The sequence below is a fragment of the Rhipicephalus microplus genome, chromosome 5 (genome assembly GCF_043290135.1).
Source record: "Rhipicephalus microplus isolate Deutch F79 chromosome 5, USDA_Rmic, whole genome shotgun sequence".
Taxonomy (NCBI): Eukaryota; Metazoa; Arthropoda; class Arachnida; order Ixodida; family Ixodidae; genus Rhipicephalus; species Rhipicephalus microplus.
The window spans coordinates 154953635-154966009 of NC_134704.1; the positions used below are offsets into that span (position 1 = coordinate 154953635).

General features: G+C 45.4%; 1 protein-coding gene across 1 annotated transcript in view; it reads right to left on the minus strand.

The window, feature by feature from the left end:
• LOC142817591 (uncharacterized) overlaps positions 1-12375 on the minus strand; it is an 83492-nt gene that overhangs the window by 63263 nt on the left and 7854 nt on the right. The window lies entirely within an intron of this gene.

The following is a 12375-nucleotide window of genomic DNA, read 5'->3' on the forward strand; positions in this document are numbered from 1 at the left end:
ATTCATTCCTCAGCTTAAGAGGGTATAGAAGAGGGGCTCATTCCAAGTGTTCATGTACTATCTTCCGTGGTCTTATGCTGGTGCTACAGCATTTTAATTTATTGTGTTGTCTCCAATATGTACGTAGAGCCTTAGAGTGTGTCATTATGTATTGCTCGTCCAGCTTATAACGAAGCCTATGAAAGCGCACCATAAATGCGCCTGTACAGAAATTTATTCTTCGATGTGCTAAATCCGCTTCTCCTCTGTAAGTATGGTCCTGCTGAAACGACTCAGAAGCTCAAGCCCACTTTTTTTAGCCCGACTTCTCATGCGTTCATCGCCTAAGTGCATGCTCAAAAAGATGGAACTTCCACCCGTAATATTGTCGCTCATACAGAATAATGCAATATATTTTAATATTCTTTTTATATCATCTGTGAGGAGCGTATTATGAGAATTTAGGTAAAATTGAAGGAGGGTTTTTTTAATATTATGTTTTCATTAGGCTTTACTGTCGACAAATTTGAAAGCTTGAGGCGAATTACAAATTTGTGTGTTTGAGCTACAGCAACAATACTGACAGGAAATATTGTAATCATTATGTTGTAGTAGGTCACCAAGTTATGAAACACCAGCTCTTTTACATAAGGAGAAAAAAAACCCAAATAAAGCAACTTTCAAAAATTTCACCTGTTCAGACAGTTTTCAGAAACAGTTTGCTTTGACTTACAAGTTTTAAACAATGCTGCTTTACTCTTCATTGGAGGACCGCCAGGGGGCCATGGAGTGAAAACACGCACGTCGCATTGGCTCCGCAGATTTTGAATGATTCTCAGGGGGAAATGAAAAAAATTCACGGACGCCTTCTTACAGTGAAGGAAGTCCAAGTTTCACGGAACCCCCTGATACCGCTGCCCCGCCGCAGTGGTCTAGTGGCTAAGGTACTCGGCTGCTGACCCGCACGTCGCGGGTTCGAATCCCAGCTGCGGCGGCTTCATTTACGATGGAGGCGGAAATGTTGTAGGCCCGTGTGCTCAGATTTGGGTGCATGGTAAAGAACCCCAGGAGGTCGAAATTTCCGGAGCCCTCCACTACGGGGTCTCTCATAATCATATGGTGGTTTTGGGACGTCCACCCCACAAATCAATCAATCAATCAACCCCCTGATACCGCTCTCAAGTAGGTAAGCGGTTGATTTTCGGCACATCAACCATTTTTTTGTAACGCCGATGAACGCATGACGCCATTGCCTCCTGCTGCTGTGCCTGATGTCCTTGGCCTAGCCCATCGACGATGGCGTCTTGAGCCCAGTCAAGGCGGCGTTTTCTCGGATTAATGCCACAGGATGGCTACGATGAGCGTGGACGGCGAGGATATCACGCAACAAGAGCATGACAATGAAGCATGTTGGCGCTTTGTGAACAAAAGAAGACGAGCCAATGAAGAAACCACAACGCATGAAGACAAGGACCAAGAAACGCACTTCTCAAGTGAGAACGCGGTCAGTAATAGGTAGAGGAAGGAACAGAGAACAAGACCAATCGTGGCCTCAAGCAGGCTGCCCCGTCTGCCAAAAGAAGTCTACAAGATAATTGTGCGCCCACGTGACGACATCAAGGTCACTGACTACGGGATCAATTGTCTAGAATGCTATGTTGCCGACGCTGCCAAAAAAAACCTAGGAATGAATCGGAACAAGTCACGGTATGTGCCAACTTTCAACAGAACATTCTAGTGGTCAGCACACCATCAGAGGAGTGCGCCAAAAAATACAGATTCTTCGCTCAACTGACGATTGGAGACAAGGAATTCGAAGCCTACGCGTACAAGTCCGCTCCGGGCGATGCATCTTAAGTGGTGATCCGAGGAGTAACGCAGGACGTGTCTCCAAGATAGACGGTGGAAATGCTAGGAACGCCAAAAAATCCGACGGTCCTCATGGCGAAGACGATGGGAAACACCAAGAACGTCATCGTCCTTTTCGATTTCGCCCCGCCGCGGTGGTCTAGTGGCTAAGGTACTCGGCTGCTGACCCGCAGGGCGCGGGTTCGAATCCCGGCTGCGGCGGCTGCATTTCCGATGGAGGCGGAAATGTTGTAGGCCCGTGTGCTCAGATTTGGGTGCACGTTAAAGAACTCCAGGTGGTCTAAATTTCCGGAGTCCTCCACTACGGCGTCTCTCATAATCATATGGTGGTTTTGGGACGTTAAACCCCACAAATCAATCAATCGTCCTTTTCGATGGGCATCATGTTCCAAGTTATGAGAGATACGGAAGAGCACTCATCAAGTACTCATTATACCGCAAGAAAATAGATGTGTGCTACCTGTGTGGACGCCTTCGTCCCAGAGCTGGTGTCTGCCCGAGCCCGAATAGCGGAATATACAGAGGATGCGGCGCTGAGAACCCACCGCAGGACCACAAGTGCGAAGTTAAGTGCCAGCTGTGCGGCAAAAACTACCTGATGGCAGATCACCATTGCAAGGCCAGATACAAGGTACCGTAACTGGTGAAATGACGCCGCTGGGAACGGGCCCTTCGAGAGGAAGAAAAAGCGATTTACTATGACACGAAAGCGAAAGCACTTCACATGCGAGGATGGGGTGACTCAAGTCAACGACCGGAACATCGGACGTGGGACGCATCCGAACCAGAAGCCTTCCCGAAGCTTCAAGCACAAGACAAAAACCACTCTACGTTCACTACCACCACATCTTAGTCGAGATCCAGATAGAGGTCCAGATCGAAATTCAGATCGATGTCCAGACCCAAGGCCAGCAATACCAGGTCTCCGCAAGCACCGGGGAGAGGAGAATTCCAAAGCCCCCCCCCCAAAAAAAAACATAAATAAAACCGAGCGGCGTCCGTGGCACCGCGGGACCCTTCCAGGTGAGCTGTGCTGATGAAGCTTCCGGTGCGCGCATAGAGGCGGAGGCTGCTATTCAAAGTAGGATTAAGATGCTAGAGACTGAATTGGTGCAGATAAGACAGAACAATGTTGCATTTATGAATTAGATTAGAAAACTCAGGGAAAGAAATTACCTTCTGAAAAACGGGGGGAGAACACGCAACGAGGAAACCTCACAAGTTATTACGGATGAAAAAGGCGCAGAATGGACGAAGAGGTAGCAGCCATCACCCCCATTAAACGTAAACCAGAGAACGCTCCGAATAAAAGCGTGGTAAAGAAACCCAAAGCAGTGGCGACGCCACAAGAAGGACTGCGGGAATTCACAAACATCATGGAAGCAAAAATAGAATAGAGTGAAGGCAAATTTCAAGCTAAGCTCAAACAAGAAGTTAGATTTGAGGCGAAAATTGAGGCGCTAGGCAAGAGAATATTGCAGAAAGTGCAGCAAATGGTGGCTGATTCCGACGCCAAGCTAGTAATATGGGGATCGCAGACAATTGGTGGGGGCCCGGTTAAGACATCTTTCAAGCCATACGGTAGGACCTCGGCGCCCACTGAGGGATCGAAGAGCCTGTAACGCCACCACGGCAAACAAAATCGCTACATTATTTGGCAATGGTATTGTCGAGGATATAATCGGAAATGATACATTTTGCAACAACATCTTAAGGACACCAGTGCCCCGGATTTTATAATGATGCAAGAAGCGCACGTGCTAGCCAAATTGTCGGGAGATAAGTCATTCGGCAGAGCCAATGGGGAGACAAAGGTATTAGCAATGTTGGTTAGGCAAAATCACGCGGTGGTTCAACACGGCACGAAAATTAAGGCAATTAATCGCGTTCTCCTCGAACTCATACAAATCCTGAAAGCAAAGGACAGTCTCTTTGTAATAAACATTTACAGCAGTCTTAAATGCAGACAGCACATATTCCGCACGCTGTTTCACGAAACACTCGCTATAACAGGCAACTGAGCGCTAGTGATTGAAGGCAATTTCACCGTCCCGCACGGTGAATGAGGATACAGGATTGAAACCCAGAAAGGCAAGAACTTGTGGCTGACGCTCGTGACCGATTCATAAATTCCTACAAGAACAAGTACCAGAATTTGCGCGGATACCACACCCAATTTGACGTTCACAAAAAATTTGCTGGACACGCAGTGGACCAATGCGCAACATTATTTGGGAAGCGATCATTCTGTACTTGAAATAACGGTAAGAGCAGGGCCGCGGAATCAAGAAAACATACATCTCTCAAGCGCTTCCCATTACACACCTTGATCGCACAAGGCTGGCAAATGATAATCAAGACGAGGAGATTGGTGAGGCAGAAGTGAGGGCCGCCTTGCAAAACCTCAATACTAAATCAGCACTTGGACTAGATGGCATAACGAACAAAACGCTACACACTTTAGATAATGAGTCAATAACTAAGTCAACTGAATTCATTAACAATTATGCAAGGTAGGACAGATTCCCCAACAATATAAGACGGCGAAAATTGTGTAAGCCATGCGAGCGACGGCAGATTGAGATATTCCTGATATCTTGCGTTGGGAAACTCATAGCGCACGTAATTTTGGAGAGGATAACTACGTATCTCTAGGACCGGGATGCACTCCCACTCACAATGGTAGTGTTCAGGGGGAAGCTCTCAACACAAGACGCAATGCTACAGTTAAACATCAGATTATAGATGATCCGGGAACAGCGAGAAAGACCATTTAAGGGTTAGACCTCAAGAAGGCCTTTGATAATGTAACCCACGCCATGGTGCTGAAAAGGGTAAACGATCTAAGACTTGCACAACAGGCGTACGAATACGTACGTATTTCTGACCGGAAGGATGGAAAAGATCATAATAGGGGGCCTAGTTTCAGAGGAAATTGAGATCGGTAGTGCAAGTACGTCGCAAGGTTCGGTATTATGGCCTATATGTTATACAATCTGGTTCTAATTGGACTGCCGGCCAAGCTTTAAGCAATCGAAGGACTCAATAAAGTTATATATGCAGAATAAATCACCCTATGGGTGAGGAATTGGAGTGATGGGCAAATATCGGGAACGCTTCAAACAGCAGTCGAAACGGTCGAGCGTTATATGGAACGTACCGGACTAGCCTGTTTTGCGGGATACTCGGAGCTGTTGTTGTACAGAACTACTCAAAGAGGTCGCAAACCAGCAATGATACTCGCCACAAGTACCGAGACAGAGGAAGAGGCAGCCATAGCGCTCCCAGTAGCCTGCAAGATCTCGCTCATAGCGAAGAAATAAAGTTATTAACATTCAATGGAAAAACCCTAATCATAGTCGACAGGATCAGGGTACTGGGCCTGCTCATCGAAGCCAAGTACAACAATGGAGAAACCCTCAGATGACTGGGTGCAACTGCACACCAAATAATGAGACTCATAAGAAGAATAGCAACTGAGCACAGTGGCATGAGGAAGGACAGCACGATAAGGTTGATACAGACAATCGTGATAAGCAGAATAGTATACGTAGAGCCATACTTGAAATAGTAAGTGGCGGAAAAGTGCAAGTTAGACTGCCTCATTCGAAAAATATTCAAACCAGCAATAGGGCTACCGATTAGCACAAGCACAGACAAACTGCTAGAACTTCACCTGCACAATACCATATATGTGCTCAATGAGGCACAGCGTACGGCACAATATGACCGTCTGTCTAAGACACGAGCAGGAAGACATATCTTAGAGCGACTAGGCATAACGTATCACACACAGCACGGCGTCAAGGGGACATCCAGAGAGACACCAGGGAACAATGATGTTACCCCTCTTGCCCAAAAACATGCATCCCGAACGCAATAAAGCCGGCGAGAGACCAGAGCAAAGCAAATACAAAAAAAGTTTGGTAATGACAAGGACGCACTTTTCGTAGACGCTGATCGATACAAGCACAGATGGAGGTTGACGGCATAGACTTTTCTAAAATTAAGTAGACACTCTGGCGCTGCGGTTTTCCAGCTACCATGGGAATGATGGGTAGTACACACATTTTCCTAGTCTTCGTACTTGCGGGTGGCGAATCATACTGGCAGCTTCGTTTATTGCTGTGTTTCGGTTTTGTTTTGAAAGAAAGATGGAACCATTTTGAACTTCATTAGCCGACTTGGAAAGTAGGTCTAAAAAACAAAATGGTGAAGTGCAACCGCTGAGCATTTCCTAATACTTGTTTCGTAAGAAAACAGCTCTTAGCCACACGAACACACATGGAGCCAAAAGCAGGCCAGAAGTACGAATATTAGACAAATGTGTGTACTACCCATCATTCCCATGCTCGCTGAAGCGCCGTGCGTTGCAGCTCCCATAGACACTAGCGCCAGAGTTCCCTCTAGTAAGTATTTAGGTAATTCTATGGGTTGCGGCAGCCGTAATCGGCAGCAATAGACGCTCTATGACATGCGCGACGATACTCACCACAAGTACCGAGACAGCGTAACAGGTCGCCATAGCGCTCGCGGCAGCTCAGACAAACGCAATCGTGATAGTCACTCTCAAACGGCAGCGAGAAACTATGCTAATGGTCGCATCTCCCTGGAGGCACTACGCATTCTACTTGGAGGGTGTTGAACAAGCCACAGAAATACATACATTATGTGGCCACTTGCTCACGCAATCGCGGGGGACAGCAACAAGGGGCTGTACATGGCGCTGCTCGAGGGCTCATCGACCTACTGCCCTCTCACGGGCCACCCCAGCATCCTCCGGTGATGACGGCGCGGCAGACGAGTGGGAGGACAGAATGACCAGATACATTGACATTACAAAACAATATAAAATACATAGGGTGTATTTTCGCACCCTCACCCAAAATTAAGAAAAAGACAGTCTGTCGAATGGTGACAGTTACAAACTAGGACGTATCCGAATCCTGCACTATCGCACACTATATATCCCGATATATACAAAACGAACTGGTGCAACTGTTGTGACCCCAGGGCCACTTTGAAGCATATGTTATGTGAATGTAGAGGGATTAGTGCCCACAAAGAGTATGCAGCTTGTAGTGACAGTCTTCCCGCGCGCTGGGAAGCTGCATTGCTCAGCCCCGTCCTCGAACATCAGATGCGGGCCGTCCAGCGGGCCTAGGAAGCCGCCGGGATTTAAGGACTCCTGACCGTAACCTAGGTGGGGCCATTGGGCCACCCAACAACTCGCCGCACTCTCAATAAAGTTCTTTCTTCCTCCGCCTCACTCTTCATTACGCGTACATTTGCTTCAAAAATCGTGTTAATCGAGCTAATATTTGTGTTTTATATTGTCTCAACTTTCGAAAATGACAAGGGACAGAACAAAATAAGTTCAATATTTTTTCGTCCTAATCAATGCGAAAAAAAACGAAGTTCACTTTCAGGCTACTGGGGCGCATGTGCAGAAAATGAAAAATAAACAATCAAGTCTGAAATATCGACTTTCGACTAGAGTTGATCTCTCGTGGGATCACCCAGTGCTGACTATTCAATTTTAAAAAGAACACGTATGTACTTCTATGATACAGCCGTCACATCGGGTTAATGTCAATAGACGTTAGGCGCCATGCTGTGATGTTGATTTTTGTAGGAGTGTACAGGGCTTCCATCATTGCGAGCACCAGCGCTTCATTAACGCTTAACGCTTTTAAATGCGGAGCATTTTACAGTCGCGAGATGCCATGCTTTAGCGTCGTCTGTTGCATAGAGTTTCTCAAAATTAACTAGAGGGCACTCTGGCGCTGCGATCGTTCAGCAACCATGGGAAGGTTGGGTAGTACACACATTTGCCTAGTCTTCGTACTTGCGGGCGGCAAATCATACTTGCGGTTTCATTTATCGCTGTGTTTCGATTTTGTTTTGAAAGAAAGATTCAACTCTTTTGAACTTAGTGACCCAATTCGGAAAGGTAATTAAAAAATAGGGTGGTGAAGCACAATCGCTGAAAATTTGCTGATTTTTGTTTCGTGAGAAAACATCTTCAAGCCACACGAACACACGCGGAGCCAAAAGCAGGCCAGAAGTACGAAGTTTAGACAAATGTGTGTAGTACCCATCATTCCCATGTTCACTGAAGCGCTGTGCATTGCAGCTCCCATAGACACTAGCGCCAGAGTTCCCTCTAGTGTATATTGAGAAACTCTATGGTCTGTGGCACCGTCCACACCTTTATGGCTCGTGTACATTGAGAACCCCGGCCATCGAAAGCGCACCAAATTCGATTTGGCTGCGGCGAGATCCGCCGAATGGGCTTGGTCCGCGTTGATCGCTCACGTATCGATTTTTGCGGTGTCTGGCGCCAGATCAGCTCACAATAGAAGCGCTAGCTGAGTAAATATTGAACAATGGCAGCCAAGTACGACTCGGTCATCTTGTCACGGGAAAGTAACGTACACTTAGCGAAAACGCTGAACGAATTGATGCGCAACCACCTCGTCATATACAACAAACGTCACAAAAGCACAAGAACATGTTTCTAAAGGACAACTTGAGGAAGAACATAGGAAGCCGGTTCAGATTTTCGGTAAGTACGAGTACCTGGGCCTAGGTTGCTTTACTCGGCAAATCATGAGCACCTTGGGATAACGTTGCCTTTCTCGTCAGAGTTGCAACGAGCGTTGAAACAGGCAAAAAAAATCTAACACTTCACGGGTGCACTGCAGGTGCGAACTGCCGAAGACATCCTGGTAACAACACATCCATCCCGTGCTACTACCGTAGTCGATTGTTCACTCGGCAGATGGCGTGCTATCGTTATTCGGCGAATTCGGCGGTGTGATTTTTGAGCCAAGTCTTTTTTTTCTCTTGACATGTCATCTGGTGATCTTCGCATTCAGTTTTCTACTCCTAATGGGCTAGGTGCTGAATAGGTGCTTTTTTTGACGTTAAGATATTAACGAGAACTTTTTTATTGCAGGAATGGGCAATCTTGAACCGTCAAAATCAGATAGCAGACAATCTTATGTGACATTTGACATTGCCAACACACTGCGAGTGACAGAATGACCTTGGAATTCACTGACTAGGAACGCCCACTTATTATGTGAGCTCACAGAGACATTATTTTCTTGTACTAAGATAGTTTTAACACCATGAAAACGCTTTCTGTTAATAATAAACGTACAAGTTTCAGTACGCAACAGTACCTTTATTTAGACTCCATCAATTTCACCAACTTTACATAGCAGGCACAACGATGTCAAATACGTGATCTCGTGGCTGCTATTGATGTGATTTGGATCTCTCTCGTTAGGTTGGGATTGGAAATTGTGCAGAGCTTAGTGATGCAGAGAGTTGTAGGTAATTACACGTTGTCCACTTTGAAACTGATACATTCACATGGGATGTCTGTGTATACGTGCACACTGAGTTGTCAGTAAGTGTTAATCTTGCACCCGTCATGTCTATTACATAGAGGCATTCTTTCCCATAATGGCCCTCCTTGTTTCTTGTCTACTTTTGAGAACAAATGTTTCATTCATTGCAAAAACTGTTCTGGGGTCTTTGAAGATGTCAACGCAACGACTCTTCGAACCGTTTTATGCAACGCCTGCACACTAGGCCTTAGGCAGTCAGAGACAGGTGTAACAGAGATGACATTTTGAAATTTTCTAGGGAGATTGGGATTTCCGTTGATCCCGTCTTTGCGTAGCGCTTCCTTCAAATGCAGCAGAGAAGCTCGGTATGCATTGCTTCCAACACAATGGTGTCTCGTCAAGAAGCTGCCAGTCATATCACTTTTTCGCGGTGGCGTCAAAATCTGGACGCAAGTTATAGGTTTTTATCATCATCTGACAACCACTTATTGTTTAGTGATGCGTATTTATTAGGACGCATTCATTCTTGCTGGCTTTTGGCACTTTCTTCAAAAATATCCTGCTCCACCCTTCGTTGCTTTGATTGAGCGCCTTGCATTGCATCAATTAGCATTTTTATTAGGTGACTATTCTGTCATCTGTTGTTGCTGTTCAATTGTGTTTATGGACTCGCTCACTTTTTTTGTAGCAGTCTCTTGCGAAAGTTGTGAACATGGTGTAGGTTGAAATACAAGCTGTTATTGTGCTTGTAGACGACTCAGAGACTTCTCCACGGATTCCACCTGCAGAAGATTTTCGTGCCTCAAGAGAACTTCCTTCATGTACTTCTCCGTCAAGGCTGCAGAACTAACATGACGAGAAAGGTTCGTTCTTGGCTCACCATGCAGTTGAACACCCGTCAAGAGAAAATGCTGCTATGAAGTCTAGACAACGAAGAACTCAATCTGCATGTCCACCTTCAGGTGCACCAAAATTTGGCAGTGGACTTAAGTAAAAATACAGCACTAATATTAACCCATGACAGGCCGGTGTCATCCGTCATTATTTATTTCATTTACTGTATTCCAATAATACTACTTATGTTTTCTTCATCTTCTCTAGGCTTCTGTTTCTTCGTTTTTTTTTCTTTCTAGGCTGCCTCATGTGTAATAAATCATATGCAGCTACATCGACTAAGGTTTCAACGTACTTGTTGTTGATGATTATGCCGCGCTTGGAGACAAGGTCTGAGACATCGTACGAGTGAAAAAAGAGCTATAAAAATAGAGCACAACAAGGAAAGAAGGAATAAGATAAATACACAGGAATAAGAACAGTAAAAGAAACGATAGAAAGTCGAAGCGATAATTGTGTAGGGAGAGAGATAGGAACATAAAAACGAAAAGATACAAAAAACAAGAATAAACAAGCAATTATCTATTAAAAATAAATAGAATAAAGGAAAAATTGAAGAGAGAGCAGCACGCAATAAAATAGAAAAAAATGTTGCTTCTGCACTTACGTAAAACAAGGAAGGGGCGACGCATCAAGCATATAATTTTTATGCGGTGTTGGCAGCAGTAACACTGTTTTCCTCAGCTGAACATTTACTCCTGTTTAGAAAAAGTTTATTCTTTCATGGGACGCAACAAACCTTAGAGACAAGCGTCTGTATAACAGGCACAATAACAAACAAAAGACAAAGCACAACATACACTACACATTTAAACTAAAGTGTCCAAGTCCGTAGTATGTCCATAGTCCGTTGTACTAATAACTGTACATATACTACGTAAATGCACTAATCACAATATGGACAATGTACATGATGATATATGTACAGAATTTACAAGACTTGGTGAAGATGTTAGAAAATATGTACAACAGGTATCAATATTCATAAAGGTTACATAACTCACAGCGTTAGAATGAAGTGCATATATAGGAGAGCTCACACCCATATTGAACACACACAAACACATAAAAATAGTAAACACATAGTGATTACATGTACCAATCATACATTGACAGGTGACCTGGCTATAGGAACCAGGCCAGGTGGAAAACTAATTGAACGCGTCTGTCAACTACGGACAGAAAGCGGCACGACCATTGTCGCAGAAATTCTTCCTCCCCAAGGAAGAACAATTCCTCCGACAGAAACGATATGAGTTCAGAGTAGAGGCGTTCCAGTATTGGAAAAAGAGCACGACGACGATGATCTGCCGCAACAGCTTCGCACCTATTACGCCATAAACAAAAAGCTCCCGCAGCTATTAGAAGGCGTGCAAAGCGACTACGCGGGCAGCGACCAGATGTTACAAAGCGATTAACACCTAGGCCGCGAAAACTAGTGTTAACTGACTTCCAAAACACCTTTGCAATGACACATTGCTGCAGCATATGCTGGTTAGACTCCTGTAACGGGCAGTTAGGACAAGTGGAAATGGGACCATGCCCCACCTCTCCAGTCTGTCCCGTGTTGGGAGTACTCTCCATCCAAGGCGCCACATAAAGTCACGGAGGTGACCAGGCAAAAACAATGCCGTTATCGCGCTCCACGAGACATGTCTCGATTGTGCTAGACGGGCTGGAGGAACCAGAGGAAGCAGAAGAGCCGCCGTTGTATCTACAATGCGGCTTTCAAGAATGTCCACATCGGAACAAACCTGCAGCGCATGTCGATAAAATGCTACTGCCGTTGAGTAAAATGCAGGTACGTGAAGTGTTTGCGGTGCAGAATTAAGCCGTGCATCTGGTAGTAAATAGCGTAACTTGGTGCCTAAGAAATAGCAGGCGAGATCACGCGCGGGGCACTGATCACCATGCAACAACCGAAGTAAGAATCGCAGGGCAAGCAGCCGGCAGCGAACAGAGACGGATGGGAATGCGAATCCACCGCAGTTTCTCGGTTGCCCAAGAGCTGCTCGGCAAACCAGCTCTGTTCCACCCGACCAGAAAAAAGAGCCAATGAGGCTACATTTACATTTACTCCTCAATGTTCCAACACGCTGTCAATTTAAAGATATGTTTGAAGTAGTAGTGTTGTAAATAGATTATATCACCATAAAGAGGCACGTTTTGATCTCTGGTTATAGATAAAACACTCGATCACCATGGTAAACTTCTTCGAGGATTCTGGCGCGGTCCCTCAGCGAAATGTAATCTATTTTGTTGTAACGACGAA